At 37.6% G+C, this 18,789-nt stretch overlaps 1 pseudogene; it reads right to left on the bottom strand.

Moving 5' to 3' along the window:
* Window positions 1-658: 658 nt before the first annotated feature.
* The window catches only part of LOC106993953 (2-iminobutanoate/2-iminopropanoate deaminase-like), a 40,000-nt pseudogene continuing 21,869 nt past the window's right edge, over window positions 659-18,789 (bottom strand).

Here is an 18,789-nt window from a genome sequence, read left to right as displayed (position 1 = left end):
GTGATTTTAAGCTTAAGGAACCCTAATGTTTTATAATGGGCAGTAACTATGCATGTCCTTTCCTTTTAGGGAGACACGCTTTCTCTCTTCCTGTTTATAAGAAAATCTGACCTTTGCTCTGCAGGGGGACCCTGTTTCTAATTTCAAAATTTATTCACTACTTTTTTTTAATCTGCACGTCTGTTTTATTTCCATTAGAAAAATATTATCTATCTACAATTATCTATCCCCTTTCTTCTTGGCCTCTAACATTCTAACTTAAATACTTTAATTTTACTCAAATAAAAGCAGAATCGCATATCTGACATGAGAACAAAATGTTTCATATCATTAAATTAGTTTAAATTAGGTGTGCTCTTGATTATTTCTTAGAAACAATGACTCATCTTTCCTACCTGTTATTTTCCTTTTATTTATTTGAGTCACTCTTGAGTAATAAGTATCTCTTTCCTACATTCAGTAATATGGGTGTAAATAATAATAATTTATTATATCAGTAACTGAATTAATCATCTAATCTTCATTTCATGCTTAACTCTCCATATTCTATGGTATTTCCATAATAACTTCAGCTATTTTAGTCAAACTCACATTTTCACCAGTTGTAAAAATTAAGATGTGAAAAATTTCAGACTAAGTAACACTGGGCCACTTACAGTCATGCTGTTGTGAGAGGTCCTTCGACAGTTACTTCCTTAATTTCAACTCAGCCTCCTTTGAGCAAAGCAGCAACCAGGTAAACAGCACTTGCAGGAAAACTACTCTTGATTTCATGGACAGTAGGGAAGTCATTTATGTCAACCAACAAAACAGTTGTTTTTACTGCATTAGTGAAGTCACAGCCTGCAGCTTTCAGAATTTTACTCACATTCTTGCTTAGCTTCTTTTGCTAAACAAGCTGTCCACTTGAAGGATCCATACCTACCTGTCCTGAAATGTAAGTTTGTCCTGACTAACACAGCTTTACTGTAGGGTCCAGTGGCCCCTAGGGCTTTCGTGGTGCTGATCGCCTTTCTGATTAAGGATGACCTGGCTAACCCTTCTCTCTTGTGGCCCCTTCAGGAGAACGCCCTGCACCATTCCTGCTTGCTTCTTGCCTGACTGGCCTATTCACTGTTCTGAAAAGATTGTAGTGGTTCTGCTTGCAAGATGTGCAGAAACATGAGAGAGAGACCCTCTGACAGTGGACAGAGAGGAGATGGTCATATTTATACTGAAATATTTATGTGAACCATGAAATGTATTGAACTCAGGCAAATCTCAGTTTTGACTTGTGATTTACATCAGCGATGCTGGTTCCCAGTATCAGTGTCTGCAGTCTTGTGAAAGAGCATGAATTCCATATTACCTGGTGGACCGACCCAGTGCTGTGTGAGCAATGTGGATCATAACAATGTGGATCAGGATTCACTTTTCCACTCTGTGTCTCACTGTCTGTGTCACTTGGACTGATTGCATAGATTCTCTAAATCTGTTTCTTATAAACTGGGAATAATAAAACCTGCCTGATGGAGTTATTGGAAGATTAAATAAATAACATTTGTAAAATATTTAGCATAAAGTCTAGATAAAATAAGCATTCAATAAAGGGTAGATAGTTTTGTTTACTATCATAGGTATCATAGACTCTGCTTTTAAATTTAATCCTTATAACAACACTGTAATATGATCTTCATTTTATAAATTAGGAAATGGAGACTCAGAGATTTGTCTGAAGTTACCAGCTGATAAGCAGTAGAGCCACAATTCTAACACAGTTCAGTCTGTGTCAAAGTTCACATCATGAACTACCCAGTAGACTTTAGGGGTGAAGTCTCTCTACTTCCCAGTTGAATTTCCTCATTCAGAATCCACCTCTGCAGGTGCGGTGGCTTCATGCTTGTAATCCCAGCACTCTGGGAAGCCAAGGAGGGCAGATTGCTTGAGCCCAGGAGTTTGAGATCAGCTTGGGCAACATGGAGTAACCCTGTCTCTACAAAAATTAGCCAGGCTTGGTGGTTTGCCTCTGTAGTCCCATCTACTTGGGAGGCTGAATTGGGAGGATCTACTGAGCCCAGGGAGATGGAGGATGAAGTGAGCCAGTAGAGCCACTGCACTCCAGCCTGGGTGACAGAGTGAGACACCATCCCAAAACAACAACAACAAGCAGACAAAACTCCCAAATCTGCCTTTGCCATTTATTATCTGTTTGATTTTGAATAAAATCCTTTATATAAAAAATGGGGATAATAACAGTACCTACTAGGTAAGGGTAGTTATCAGGATGAAATGAAATAATATCTGCATAATGCCTGACAAATAGTAATAAAAATCACATTTATTGATCTCATTATTAGTTTTTATTACTATTATTATGACAGTAACAAGGAGGCAAGTGACATTACTTATTCCAGATGACCATTCGCCTTCACAGAAACTTGGGCCACAATGTTTAGCCTTCTGTGATGTAAATTTCCTATAAACTGTATATTAGAATAGTTTTGAGGATCAGTAAAGATGTTGATTATAAAGTATGGTGGATGCTTGGTACATAAGCTTAGATTTGATTACAGGAAAGAGGAAAACATAATGTTCCATTAGTATAAAGATAATTTTGCTGTTCTATTTTCTTTTCCATTCCCCTAATAATTTTGGTACAAAATACAGCAGTGCATATTGACCCAAAAAATGAATAAAACATCACTTAATTTACTTCAGCTTATACATCGGTTGCATGGGTTAACTCACCTTACATACATTTTATACAGTACTTAACATTTATGTTATTTTATTTTATTTTATTTTATTTATTTATTTATTTATTTTTTTGAGACAGAGTCTTGCTCTGTCGCCCAGACTGGAGTGCAGTGGCGCAATCTGGGCTCACTGCAAGCTCCGCCTCCTGGGTTCACGCCATTCTCCTGCCTCAGCCTCCCGAGTAGCTGGGACTACAGGCGCCTGCCACTACACCTGGCTAATTTTTTTTGTATTTTTACTAGAGACGGGGTTTCACCATGTTAGCCAGGATGGTCTCGATCTCCTGATCTTGTGATCCGCCCACCTCGGCCTCCCAAAGTGCTGGGATTACAGGCTTGAGCCACCGCGCCCAGCCTTAACATTTATTTTAGTGGAAAAAGTTAGCAATATGACTTTTCATTAATGCTTAGTAAATATTTGCCAATGCGCTAAACAATTTTAGTTTGGATAAAAATAGCATTGTGGACAAGTAAATGAGACCAAAAATACTATCTTCATGATTCTTTAGCTTCTAAAGACAAATTGCTACATGTAAAGGTTATGCCAGATTTCAAAAACAACATAGGATAATGGGAAAGATCACAGATTCTAGAGCCAGCATTCCTCGGTTTGAATCCCAGCTTTGGTACTTTACTTGTGTGAATGTGGGCAAGTCCCTTAAGCTATTGGAGGCTCATCTCCTTATCCAGAAAATGGGGACGATGAAAGTATATACTTCATAGAGTTGTTGGCAGAGTTTGTGGGTGCATGAAGTAATATACATGAAATGCTTGAACAACCTCCTGGTACACAGTAATATCATACAAGTGTTAACGATTGCTATTGCTATCCTCTTAGCCACTTCACATAGGAATAATCTCCTATACCACGATCCTCAGAGCATCAGGATATGCAGGGACTGGGGGCCAGTGCTCTGCATCATGGCCGCAGAAGACCCTAGAATACTGCCTTCAGTAGCAGGACTTATAAGAAATCACTACTCTGATGGGAATGTTTTGATTGGGCTTGTCAGAAGACCTGGTATTGCTGAATGCTTTTTGAAAATATGTTAACAAAATATCTTCGGATTATATTTTCCTTTTCCAATATTCTTTGTCAATATATGAGTATTTCTGACTTTCACAGCATTTATCAATTACCAGTTTCACTATTTATGTTGATCAGCTATATTGGTAAAACAAGAATTCATTTTTTTAAACAACTTACAGCATTATATTCAATGATGGTTATTTACCTTTTAATACACTTTCTGAATCTTAAAGCATACCCATTAAATTCAAAAGCCAAAGATATCTAAAGCCAAAGAAGCTTTTTGTCTCTTATACTGTAGTGTTAGTCTTAACGTATTTACTTAATAATGAAAGCTGACCTCCTGGTTCTGGAACCTCTCCCATCTTTCCTAACACATCACCTCAGCCCACCCCTGGGGCTCAGTCCTTGCCAATTTCCTCTTCCCTATGCCATTTCCCATACTTTCAATATTTTCTTAAGCCTTCTTTAAAGAGGCTTAAGATTCACCCCCAATGCACCTTACCTGTTTCTGACCTTCTCTGTAGCTACTGGAGTATTTCTATCTTGTCCTCTAAATTAACAATGGGAAAGCATAAATAATCCCATTTTTTAAAGTTATTTTTCTTGGAAGAGGAATAGATGATAGCACTTCTATAACACAGAAAGGACACTGTAGGGTGAAAAAAAGAAGAAGGCTGAAAACTTGTTGAAAACCACATTCTCCAGGAAATAATCATGATAATAGTAACATGTCATAGGAACACTGATGAAGAAAAAAATTACGGCAAAAGGCAAAAGGTACTTTGTTTTTTTCAACCATTTTAATGATGAATGCTTAAGATAAGCTGATGTATTTCTAAGTGCTAATAATTTAAAGCACTCCCTTCTTCCCCAAAACACATAGATCCTTTCTCTAGGGTACTCATGGCAAATGGAAATTTTGGTGGACAGAGTCTCTTTAATGTAACCCTCCTGAGAAAGGTATGCTAAAACATGAAGAAAAGCAACCTGATCATTCAGAAAAAAAAAAAAAAAAAAAAAAAAAAACAAATGAAAGTGAAGTTCACATTGTATCTATAAGATACAAACTGATTTTTTCCTCCCACAGCCAGCTACAGTGATTTAAATAATAATTTATATATTTACTAAATTTCCATAGAGATGTACCTGCTGTTTTGATCCTTTCTTTTTAATAGCAATACATCGTGATATATGGAAGCCCTTTGAAGAACCTCAGCCTGTGCTAAAAATCATGTGTTGGCTGACTGGATGCATTCGAGGAATTTATGGTCCAAATTAGTGTGAAATAATCAGCAAACGCTGTGTCCCTTTACCAGATCCCCCAGTTCCCAGGTCAGCTAGAGCAATTATTAAAACACCCAATGGTCAGACACATTTCTGCCAGCAGATGATTTTAAAAGAATGCTAGAGAATCCGTTTGAAAAGGCCTGCAACCAAGCACCACGTTCTCTAGCGAGTTTCCAGTACAGGTTAAGGTGCAGCATTGCCTCCCACTGCTTTCCGTTGTACTAGCATATCAAAGGAACCTAAAAGGCACGAGGACCTGCTACTGGTGGGAAGAAGGCCTTAGAAGGCGAGAGAAGTGCTGAGTGGTGGCGTGCAGCGATCAGTGCGCCAGTCTGTCTTCCGGGAGCTCATTGCGGTGCAGTAACCGGAGATCCTCACCTGCCCGCCACGACAAACGCAAGCACATTCTAAAGCCAGGCCCCTGGGAAGAAAACATGCCAGAGCAGAGTGGTGTTATTTTTAATGGAGCATGTGTTTGTCTTGCAAGTGTGTCGGAAGGAGGGGAGCAGGTGTCGGGTTCCTGACCAGTGCTTCTGATGCAGGATAAGAGGCCAAGGTTGGATTTCCCATGGCCTCACAAGATCTTTGATTTTGCAAATGGGATGTAATCGTCCAAATGGAGTGTATAACGCTATCCCGTCTCGGTGCGTTTGTACAGTTGTTTTCAAAGCAAACTGGCCTCAGGGTGCAGATTTCATGAGTAATCTTAGGGATGGAGCCAGGTCTTGTTAGGTAAAGATTAACAGCCCGATAAATAGAATCGGTGCACCACCATAAGATTAACACAAGGCAATGGCAGAGTTGATCTAAGATCTTCTTGGAAGGCAAACATGCGCACCCCCCCTTTTTAATTTTTTTTGAAGAGTAAGAACATGAATTTGTCAATAATAAATTAATAACCCTCATGTAAGAGAGTTGTCAATATGAGAGACTCTATCTCCCATGTTCAGTAATAAAGCTACCTATTATTTTGGTAAGAAATGCCTAAATTGAAATTCCAAAGGGTATTATGAACTTGAATTAAAAAGGTAATGGATTTTTTAATAAGTTCTGGGTCAAGATGTATTATCAAACTATTTTCCATAGGGCATAGAATATACCGTCTATCCTTTTAATAATGCCAGATCTAGTCTTACATCCAGCGGCCAGCTGAGGCTGCTTGCCTATTATAGCTCTCCCACCATCCCTAACAATGAACAAATAACTAGATGGCCTATGAAACATTTAAAATACAACTGTCTCCTAGAGAAACTGTTACTAGCAGAGACAGGTTTGATCCAGACCAGGATAACCTGCTTTGGGAAAGAGCAGATCAATATTGTTTGGGAGTAAGTAGTGGAAGTGAATATTATGGTGAATTAAGTTAATCATAAAACAAATCATCTGTGCACTGACATGCAGCCTGATTCTACTTAATTGTTCTGATGCAGTGCTATGCGAAGGATAATTCTGTGTGCTTTGAAATTCAAAGGGCTTTCAAAAAACTGTTTTAATTATACAAACCATTTGTTAGTCATGAAAGCACTAAGTCTGCAAATCCTTAAAGACTGGCAAAGAACTTGACCATGCATTTGAAAAGTGCTCTGCATATTCTAAGTTGTAGGAGAAGAGTTTTCTTCTTTCCTGATTTATGGCTTGGGTCCAAAGCCAAAGTTATGTCTTTAAACCATTCTTTCCGTCATGCCTAACTGTCTGACTCTGCGATACTCTACAAACTTACCTCTTTTTGTGTGCTCTCCTAGAATATTTTCTTGCTGCATCCCTCATCCTTCCTTCCATCTTTGCTGGGTCTGGAGACAGGTAGTATTTCTGTATGCAGCCATGGTGAAAAGGGGGGGTAAACTTGTTTACTAAAATGTAGCTGAACTCAACAGACTTAAGTGTACTCTAAATGAAAAAGTAAATTATTGAGTTATAAATGGATGGAAAAAACTGCTTCATTACATGTTTGGATAACTTCCGGTCAGGCATGAGTTAGTGTAGGACATTGTCATAGCTATCTTCATAATTGCATTAATTTTATATGGTTTTTAGATTAATGCTGGAATTTACTTTACACTGTAGCTTAATATTGGAAGCATTAAATTCACTGTTACAAATTGTCTTCTGTTTTTAAATATCTTCTATAAAACAAAAATCTCCGTAAGATAAAAGAATGCCTGCCTCTCTCATCATGGACACATGTAGAGAGAGAGAGTGGATCTGGAAAACAAATTTATACTTTTTCTGGAAATGGGAACCATTCATAAACCATTTAATGAGTTCAAGGTCTCCTTGTTCTCATTCTGCTTCCTATTCATATAGACTGTTGGCAACCAGAGGTAGCTGGACTAGTGATGCATTATTGGATGAATCTGCTTCAAACTTGAAGATTTATGAAAACCCTGAATGACAGACAAAAATATACATTTTCCTTTTTAAAAGGGTGAGATTAATATTCAGCAGTCACAATATATAATTAAAGAGAAAAATGAAATGAACTGTTTATGCAGGCACAAAGAGTTGGTTTAATATTACAAGAGACCAGAAAGTCTGAGGCAAAATTTTTAAGTTTTGCTCGAGGGTTTAAAGCCCCTCGGAGGTGTTCTCGCAGGTATAACCCCATTGCCATTTTTATGCATGTCGTGAACTTGTTTACCAGCTGCATTTATGTGAGATGCTCAGATGTCTCCTGATGCCGCCTGCCTCCCTGTGTGCATCTTTATGTACTATATGTCCTCATTAATTTCGGAAAGAGTTTTAAAGAGTGCTCAAATAACACTTCCAATTAGTAACAGGTATTTTTTTTCTTTAGGTGTTGGAGTGCAAAGCTCACTGAAGCAACTCCCATATGGTTGAATTGTATCCTAAACACAGTCCCAGATAAGAAAAAAGACTAACTGATGCCTAGAGGTCTCAATAAACCTAACTCGTTTAAAATTTTGTTCCTGCTTCCTTCCAGCAGCTCTAGGTCCCAGTTTTAAGTTCTGTTCTTCATCTCCAAACTTTAGACATTGGGCAAACCGCTGGTTTCCTTTTTGTGAAAACTTCACCAACATATGTTTGGTTGTCACAGAGTAGTAGCTTGGCTAAATTTGTGTCCACAGTTTTTTCCCCCTAAAGGAAGTCTACGGTAATCTCATAGGGTGGGGTTGGGGAGGCTCTGTATTGTTTGAATACTGTGTATAGGATAATGCTGAGAAAGGAGGATGTAAAAAAAGAATAGTCACTAATCATTTCTATATTCTCAGGAAGTTTCATGGAATGGAGTAGAGAAATACAAAAACTGGGGTTTCCTGGTCCATGCTATGTGACGCAGGCCATCAGGAAGAGAGTTATTGAGGCATCTAGGGTATGCAAAGATGACTGAGAGTTAAGAAATGAATAGTTGAGAGTAGGGAGTGAATTAGAAGTTGTCTTGATTGCTGCTGTTTCTTGTTCTCTCCCATGAAGATGGGCATCTTTCTATTTCCAAGTCTTTCTACCACTGGGATGCTCTGACTTCTAGGTGTCTACCTTGGGATCTCTATTCCCCAACAGCCTACCGTCACTCCACTCACAGGTGGCTCAGCACATGACCCGGCAGAGTGAGACACAAGATTCTTCATCCCATTTTGGTCCTTTCATTGCTTCTGTTAGCTGGACCCCAGGGCTGCTCATTGTGCCCTGCCTCTTCATCAACCACAACCCAAGAACCTCCCCTCCACTTCAATATTTATGGGGATGACACTTTTGCTTTCCTTTAAAAAAGGAAGTCTATCTCTTCATTTGCTACTTGAAAAAGTAATTCACATTATCAGGAAAATTGGGGGTAACTACAAAGGCCATTTTTTATTTCTGGTTAGGAATATTTAATAATTAATGGACACAAAATTGAACAACACAGATATTATACAGAGAGAAGTATTCCCTTTTTAAGTCTCTTCTACTCTTTATGGTTAAATCAAAGAGAAATTTTCAGTTTGGTGTTAATGACTTTAAGTCTTCCCTTACTCTTACTAATATACCTTTTTAATGCAAAAAGTAGACCTCAGGCTCAAAGCCCTGTTGTTGGTAGGACCTGTCCCACTCTGACCCAGCTCAAGACAAGACTCTAAATGATATGAACTTTAAGTCAGAAGTGAAAGGAGAAAAAAAAATCTCAAGCATCTTGGTGAGAAAGGATGTCACTCCTTTATGTTAAGCCCAGGCCCAGTTGGAAAGAAGACCCAGAAGGAAGTGGCTCTCTCATTCATTTGTGTCTATTATTTCACTGATTTCTGAGCAAATTAGAGGCTCTGTGGAAAAGGGCTGGCAAGGAAATATGGAACAGCGTGAATGTTGCATTCTACTTAACACAAGGAAATGTGTTATTAATATATTAAACACGGGCTTCTTCAGAGAAAATTTTGAGTGTAGCTCTGTGCAAAGTTCTTTGTGTTGATTTGTAAGTTATTAAGGTAAAACCATTTTTTCCCTCCTGAAATTCTACAAAAATCAGTTGTTTAAAATACAGATCATGTTCTAGAAGGAAGTTTATAGGGATGTAAAATGCTGAGACAACCAGAAATCCCACATTTTAGATGTCAGGGCATTTGATTCATTCCTGTTAAGCCTTGGACATCAATAAATAAAATCCTGGCTGACTGAATGTGTAACCTTATAAATTTAAGTGCTCTTTACTCTGAAGACCTGAAGTTCTTCTTTTTCAAAATCTTTTAAAGAAACTGAGAATTCCCTGAGTTTCTTGACTCTCGATGAAGTCCACGGGGCAAGCCAGGTTCTAACTTTCACTCTATACATGTTAAATTTATACCAACTTTATGTTGTGGGTGAGCCTATGAATAATACAATTTGGGGATTCTGAATTTATGAATGAACAGGCAGCTTTGAACTCCTTCTGGGAGCAGGCACCATATACTATTCAAAGGTAATTTCCCTTAGATTTACATTTCATTTACTCATCTTGCACCTCTAATGCCAAGTGCTGTGTCAGGTCTTGAAAGGAAACGTAACAGTGAATAGTAGTCCAGAGAAAGAACGATAAAGTTGACAAGCGGTAGACTCCTCCATAAATCAGAGATTCCGTTGAGAGTAGTTGACAGTCGAGCCTATACATTAGAAAAAGAAATGTAGAAGGAGGAAAAGAAAACAATAGTATGAAACTCAGTATGACTCAGTGAATGAGAAAAATGAATCACAAGGAAATCTGGCAGAATAAAAATTATCTGATTATTGTATGAAGCAAAATCTTTTAGAAATAAGTTTGTTAACCAGTTCTGAAGAAAAATGAAAATGAGAATTATTATATGTAATCATAAGAAAAGAGGTGAAAACCAATCTAAGTTTAAAAAATGTCAAGGTCAGACCTTTCTAAACAAGGCAGAATTGAATTAGAAGAATGAACACAGATGTGGCCAAGCAGGTAAGAGGTCAGAAGGTGACAGGTACAGGCACGTTCCAAAGCGGGATGGGTGACATTTACTTTTTTCAGTTTGTATTAGGAAAATTCCCACTTCAACCAGGTTTGTAGAGTTTTAAGATGACTAGATTTAGTAATTGTGGATAGACGGTTAAGCATGGAGCTTTAGAAGATGTCTGAAATTGAGGAGCCCTGTTACTTAAACTTTGTTAGCCTCACAGTAAATCTAACTCTGGTCCCCTTTGCAGAATCATGCCTTATGTGACGGAGGAGAAGAGGTGGGCTTTGTGCTGCTGTGTTGGGCAAGAGGCTATGATTCATCTTCCTGCATGGATTGCCTTGAGTCATGCTGTCATCATCATTAGAATGGTAAGCTAGAGAGAGAGTTGCGATTAGGGAGTGGGTTTAAAATAAAAAGAAGTTATTTCTGGCTAAAGTAATGAAGACCGTATTGTTACTGTGTTTCAGAAGTGTATACGCCTCAGTGAAACCACTTTTGTCTCTTTTTGAATGGCAAGATATACCAGAGACTGTACTGGATGCTTGAGATATACAGATGAAGAATGAATGACGAATGAAACTTGGTTTCTGCTGTTAGAAAGCTTTTAAGTTGGAGATGGAAGGGTTGGAGGTAGGATGACAGAGGCAGAAGGAACACAGAGTATCCATTTGGGATAGAACCTCACATTCATTCTTTTTTTTTTTTTTTTTTTGAGAAAGGGTCTTGCTTTGTCACCTAGGCTGAAGTGCTGTGGCATGATCTCAGCTCATTGCAACCTCCACCTCCTTGGGCTCAAGCGATCCTCCCACTTCAACATCCTGAGTAGCTGGGCCTATAGGTGTGTACCACCATGACCTGCTGATTTTTGTCTTTTATGTAGAGACAGGATTTCGCCATGTTGGCCAGCCTGGTCTTGAACTCCTGAGCTCAAGTGTTCTGCCCACTGCAGCCTCATAAAGTGCTGGGATTATGGGTGCAAGCCATTGTGCCCAGTGGCATTCATTCATTTAACAAATATTTGTTGAGTACTATATTATTTTAAGAGCTGTGGCAGCAAACAAAATAGCTCCAAATGCCAGTATACATGGCGCTTTTATTCTAGTGGTGAGAAACAGACAGTAGATAAACTATGAGTATAGATATAGATGTATATATACACATACACATACGGGCAGATGATGGTGAAAACTGTGGAGTAAAATAAAGCAGGTTACAGGAGATAGTCAGCTGTTTCTTTTCTTTCTCTGTATGTGTGTGTTCGTGTATGTCTGTGTGTGTTCCCGTGTGCATGCGTACACGTGCAGGGAGCTATTGCTCTTTCATACAGAATGGACAAGAAGAAGCCAACAATAAGATGACATTTAAAAAGGGGCCTGAAAGAAATTAGAAAGATGCATGATGGGAAGAGCTCTCTGGGCAGAGAGAATAGCAAGTGAACGCATCTGGAGGCAGTGGTGTGAGAGGTGTGTCTGAGGAACAGCAAGGGAGGGCTGGTGAGGCTGGAGTGGAGTCAGCAATGGGTAGAGGGGAAGGTGATAAGGTCAGAGAGGTAGCAGGGGCCAGTGCAAGCGTCGTCTCAGGCCATGGTAAGGACTCTGGGCTTTAAGTGTGGTGGGCAGCCTCTGGGAGGAGCCGTGTGGGCAGAATCAGCTCTAGAAGGGCAAACCTACAAGCAGGGGGCTCAGCTGGGAGACTGCTGGAATAATCTAGGTGAGAGATGATAGTTGCTCTAACTGGGTTGGTAGCAATGGAGGTGAGAAACTTTGGTTTCTTGTTATATTTCAGAAAGGAGTCAGCAGGATATCCTGATAGCTCGGGTAAGGAGGTGAGAGGCAATGTTTTGTCTTGAGCAACTAGAAGGTTGGAGTTTTAATTTAATGAGATGAGAAAAACAATAGGAGAAACAGTTTGGGAGGTGGTGGTGGGATTTCTGTATTGGACTTAAGTTTAAGGTCTTCATTCGACATCTGATTGGGAATATCAAGTAGGCAGTTGGATGTGTTTGGAGTTCAGGAAACAGGGTGAGGCTGCAGATGAATATGTGGGAGTTAAGACCATACATATGGTGTTTAAAGCCATAAGATTAAACACAGTCACCTAGGGAATAAATATAAATAGAGGAAAAATAAATATGGCATGTTTCTGTTCTTGAACTTTTGGACATAGTTTGTTGAACCTCTGGAGGTGGGATTGGGCATTTGTGAGTGTAGGTTCCTGCCATTTCTCTCTTTCTCTAAAAATACATGACATGATTTATACATCCCAACATTTCATACAATGCTTTTCATAATCTGATGCATAGCTACTCACTTCTCCAGTTTCAGTTCCACCAAACAGCAAAAGCACTGTGCTGTTTCATGTCTGTATGTGCCTTTTGCTCAAGCATTTCTACTCTGTGGAAAAGCCCACCCTGCTCCCAATCTCAGTTTATATCCACACAAACACACACATACACTTCACACTTCTAGGTAATACCTATTCATTTCTAAGACCCTAAGTGTCATGTCCTTCAAAATACCTTCCCCTCAGCTTGTCTCCAGGTGGGTTGAGCCCATCTTCTATGCTTTATCATCCCGTGCTTGGGAATAATTCTTTATCTCATTGCTTTATAATTATTGTCTCTTACTGTCTGCCTAATCCTTGGTAAAGGGAATACTCAAAGCATTTATGAAAGTTTACCAACATGTTAACAGACAAGACAGAGAAAAGTGATGAGTGAAATAAACCTCTTAATCCCACAACAGCAGAACAACAGCAAAATAAAGCCCACTTCAACCAGTAGCTACTGAGCCAAATTCCTCAATGTCCTCTGCAGGGTACACTCTGCACTCAGCTAGGTCTTAATGAGTGTGAAATAACAGGCCCTAAATGATCAATCATGGGAAAAAGAGGAAACAAATTAGAAAATAAATCTTTGCAGGAAGAAGGATGAAAAAGGCAAAAATGGGCTAGAGGATTTTATTCGGAAACAAATGAGAATATTTCTAACTGCAATCTCTCTCTCATTTGACGAATGAGAGTGACAGTCTCAATTGGAGCTTTAAAATATGAAACTCTTTGAGTTAAAGAGATAATTAACGATGTATAAAGAGATATGATAAACCCTTTAAAATGTACTACTTGATCCAATCAAATAATTAATTCCATAATTTTAAAATTATTTTTAAAAGTTGTTCTTTAAAGAAATTTAAATTAGATTTTATTAATATTTTCTCTGTGTTACAAAAGCCATCATTTGTAAAATGCAGATAGACCAGACTTCAATTAGACAATACCATGTACATTAATTGTTTTCCTAATGCAAATGAACTTTGACATCTTTTATTTATTACATCACTCAATTATAAATTCCTTAAAAGCAAGAACTATAGCTCCTCAACTAATGTGTGTTGCATTTAAACTTGAGAATGTAATTGTATGATTTCATCACATTTTTGTCTTCTTGTATAGGGCATATACACCATTCCATAATAATATACTCTAATAATGGTACAGTCATGATTTATTAGCACTTACATGTTGTACTTGCTTTATCTCCATTTTATTCTTACCACATCCCTATGGGAGAATATTTTTTTTTCAGTTGAAAAGAAGTAGAATTTATATGAAATGTTAAGCAGTTCACCCAGGCTCAGAAACACAATTTTGTCTAATAAAAGTGCCTAAGTTTTTTTTTTTTTTTTTTTTACTATGCATTAATATACTTAAGGAAACCCTAAAAGCTTGTGTATTTGTGCTACACAAATATTTAAGAATGCCATTAATTGGGAACATCTAAGTATATACGTGGATTTGAAAATCTTTATTAAAACACCATTCTGATTTTCTCATTATTAAATAAAAGTGACACACTAGAGTTATTACCTCAAATGTACATCAAATTTATAATGATCACAAAGTAGCAGTTGTCATTGAATTAAGGAAATATCTGCTTCAGATTATTTACTGAGTAATAGAATTTTAGAGCTGTTTAAGTTAACTAGGATAACTAAAATATGTAAATGTGCAATACAAATATGAAATATGTAAGTTTGGTGACATACTTTATCTCTGAGAAATAAATTAATAAAACATAAAATTGCCAGGCGCGGTGGCTCTTGCCTGTAATCCCAGCACTTTGGGAGGCCAAGGCGGGTGGATCACTAGAGATCAGGAGTTTGAGAACAGCATGGTCAACGTGGCGAAACCTCATCTCTACTAAAAATACAAAAAATTAGCTGGACGTGGTGGTGCATGCCTATAGTCCCAGCTACTTGGGAGGCTTAGGCATGAGAATTGCTTGAACCCAGATGGTAGAGGTTGGCAATGAGCTGAGATGGCACCACTGGACTCCAGCTGGTGCAACAGAGTAAGACTCCGTCTCAATTAAAGAATAAATAAATAAATAAAATCATAATTTAATGTTTTATTCAAGCTAATCAGGTTTCTAATGCTTTGTTATTTCTTCTCTTCACCTAGGAAATACATCTAATGCTTCTATCATGATGAAATCTAAAATAAGTCAAAAATCCTTCTTTTGGTCAAATTGATTTCTTTGCCTGGGATGCCCTTCCATCTTAGTCAACCTAGACAATATTCCACTCTTTCAAGAATAATTTGGTGACTCATAAATCTATATTTCAAGCCCAGACCTCTGTCCTTCAGATCCTAGGTCAGGTATCCCACTGCTCACTAACCATAGCTACAGGAATTCTTCTGGGGCATCTTGACTCATCACGTAATATTCCTTCCATGGCTCCCCCACAAAGAGAATGGGTTCCTCTTTTTTTCGTGCCTCCACTGTTCCTTGTGCAAGCTTCTGTAACACTGTCTGTAATAGTTTATTCAAGGTCTTTCTGTAATCACTTATTCAAGGTCTTCAAATACTGGGCACACAGACCACCCTCCCCACTCTTCACTTTTGGGAACTTATTACTATAATAATAATAATAATAATAATAATAGCCATTGTTAATAGTATTATTTGCTGAACGTGTATGAGTATGGTAGGCAGCTAATGCCAACAGATTGGAAGCTATTGACCAGATAAAACCTATAAACCATTCCTGCAAATAGAAATTTTTATATTCATTTTAATAAACCATGTCAATTTATCGTGGCACTTGTAGATAAATTAATGAATCAATCAATAAATAAATGTATAAATGTTGTATGCATTAATAAACAAGTCACATCATTTTCTTAGATAGGATTTTTGGTAGCAAAAGTGAGTCACTTTAGAAAACTCAAAATCTGTCTCATCAGCTTCTAGGTAAAAAATTTCATATTTGATGACAGCCAATCTAACAATCCAGTTTATGTTATTAAGCAGTGAATCAAATTAACCTACCAAAGTTTAATGCCAAAAAGTTTCTCTCCTGTGAGTCCGGGGAAAAGATGCATAATAACTACCTGTGACAAGTATGCAATATTAATTATGTAGCTAATTAATTTTTAATATCATGCCTGTTTAATTAGTAACCAAAGAGTCAAAGAATGATGGCTGCCTCCTACAGTTAGAGCTTAGCTTGTATATTTTGCAGGTGTGAAAGCTTAAACTGCACTATGCTTGATAACTTCACATGCAGTTCAAGATTTATGAGGCCTACATGATACTTTAAAAGTTTTCTCAAGCCAGATTATGATTATTAAGTAGTTAGAATTTTAATTACATAATATATTTCCTCTTTATAAAGGGAGATGTTATCTAAGATAATTTTGACTTTGGGAGGCTAATACAATCAGGGCCTTTATGGAATTTTGTTTTTCCATGTACTACAAACATATTTTAAAAATGCCTCTAAAAGAGAAAATATAATTAATCACTAATCAGTGAATTGCTTTGGTCTTCATATCCACAGAACAATCTTGGTTCTGTCCTGGAAAGTCCTGAGTTAATTTTATTTATTTGTCTAAATGTTTTGAGATGATAGAGTTGGTAACTCCTCTGTCTCTATTATTTCCTGTTTCCTATGTTATGGAGCCTCTATATCATTCTGTAAAGTCAGGTGGAAGAAAAAAGGGAAGCATTGTTAAACTGATTTTCAAAAAGCAAGAGAAAATAACTCTTCCATTTCATATCTTCTAAAGAGAAACTGGCTAATAGACTTCAAACATAACTTTTTGCAGTGTTTTTGTAATTATGCTCTTAGAATATATGATGTGTTTTTATTTTCATAATTAACAGGAAATACATGTTATACATTAAATGTGACACAAGAGATATGAATTATGCAGTCAACTCGGTATGTGCTGATGAGCACAAAGCCCAAGGCACGTTCAGTCGAATTTCTATGAAGATCTATAATGAGTTTCAAGTACATCATTTCCTGATGGAGGATAAGAAAACATCCATCAATGCAAATTTCTGCACATTTTTTTCAGCTTTTATGAATACAAATTCTAAAAAGGATGAATTTCCAAAGTGCAACTTGAGCTAAGTCTGCTAGTAATCTTATTTAGATGGTTCAGGTTGTTTTGTGACTAGATTTTACAAGTTAAGCAATAGAGCACATTCTATTAATGCTTACTAATATCATCCTATTCAAATTCCAAAGGGATTCTCAAAGATGTGTACATATATATATACACAAATATATTTATTTAAACTGGTTATAGAGTGCTATCAATGAAGATAACTAGTGTAAGATAATTTGATACCGTACAACTTAATAAAGATCCTAGTCAATATCTAAACCTATGACATTAGTTTTATATTGGAAAATAAATTATACTATGGAATAGGAAGCAAACAAGTGTTTATATATCTTTTAAATTCAAAATCAAGACTTCCCTATACACATGCAAAGTAAACATGCATATTTTATTCATTTAATTACTTTAGAATAGTTGAGAGCACCATAAATATCTTAAAGTTTATGTTGAATAAAATATTTTTATTAGGATAGCATTTAAACATATACTAATGAGGAGTGAAGGAAAATGTTTAGGAGTAAAATTGTGTTAAATATTAAATAAACATTAAAAGTTACAACACTTTGTGGTCCTTAGAGACACTTTACAGAATAACATATAGTTATTGTAAAAGAAAGCCCAATAAGGCAACAGCCTCCTAATTGGTTCTCTTAACACGTCTCTCCCCCCACAGTCCATTTTCCACAATAAAGAGTTATCATCCTGAAAAGCTGATCTGATCACATGACTTCCCTGCTTAAAGACCTCTGCTGGCTCTCTGATGCCCAGAGGATGAAGGCTAATCTCCCCAGCCTGGCCGGAGCCTGCTCCTCCGGCCTCATTTCCTGACAAACTCCTCCGCACACCTTAACCTCTGGTCCCTGAACTGCAGCAGCAGGGCAGAGTAGGGCGGGCAGGGCCGAGGAGGCAGGGAAGAAGTTTCATGAACACCACCTGAGCAGTGCTTCTCTCTTTGGGGGGCCTTGCCCTCTTTTTAAAACCCAAAATGGTCTGCAGTTTCGTTATCCACTCTTTATCCGTTTACTTCTTCATTTGGCCCATTCCCTATACTCCTGCAGAGAAATGACAGAGCAACAAGAAATCAAAACATTCTCACAAAATAGTGCAAAATATAAGGAGAACATTTACTCTCGCTCCCTTCTCTTGTTGTAAATTACCTCATGGGTAGGGAAAGTGACAGATACTAATTCCTTACGGAAGTGGAAAAAGGACACATCGCCACGAAGAAAATGTCCAGAAAGCCGCCTCGATCTGCTGAGTCAGGATTGTTCAAGGGTCTCCAAGCACAGCTCCAGCTTCTTGAGCTGAGTTAGGCACCTAAGTGCTCAATAGATGTTTGCTAGTAAGATGAGTTTAATTGACTGATAGATGTTAGTAAGTTGAAGGAAGGAGAATCATCTTAAGGATACTATATATAAATTTATTTCAGAGACTATATTTCTTTTTCTACCAATACACCAACACTTTCCTTGATAAGAAATTTTGTTTTTAGTTTAAGTGAAAAAAAGAACGCAGATTGAGCACCTGTTTACTAGTAGGAGCTACAAATTCTTACGGGACTGAATGTGTTGGGTCATTTACGGGCATTTTCTTCTTGATGCCTCCACACAACCCTGGAAGTTGATATTATGAACCATATTTGTACACACAGAGGGATGAAGTAAAATCTCTCAAAGCACGCAGATATATAAGTGACAGAGTGGGGATTTGAGCTCATGTTTATCTGATCCAAAGGAAATGATCTTTCTATTATGCTTCCTATTTATATAGACCAGAGGCTTTAAAAAAAATTGTCTCAAGCTCAGGAAGTCATTGATCTGAGGCCCCTTACCAAGAAGGCATTTTTCTCAATTCCCTGAAGTTTAACATTAAGGACCACTATTTCAGTTGTTGTGAAGTGGGCAAGGGGGAAATAGATGATTTCCTATGTAATCTGAGC

The sequence above is a fragment of the Macaca mulatta genome, chromosome 1 (assembly GCF_049350105.2).
Source record: "Macaca mulatta isolate MMU2019108-1 chromosome 1, T2T-MMU8v2.0, whole genome shotgun sequence".
Lineage (NCBI taxonomy): Eukaryota > Metazoa > Chordata > Mammalia > Primates > Cercopithecidae > Macaca > Macaca mulatta.
The sequence above is the reverse complement of the archived record's forward strand: the minus strand, read 5'-3'. Positions and strand labels throughout refer to the sequence as shown.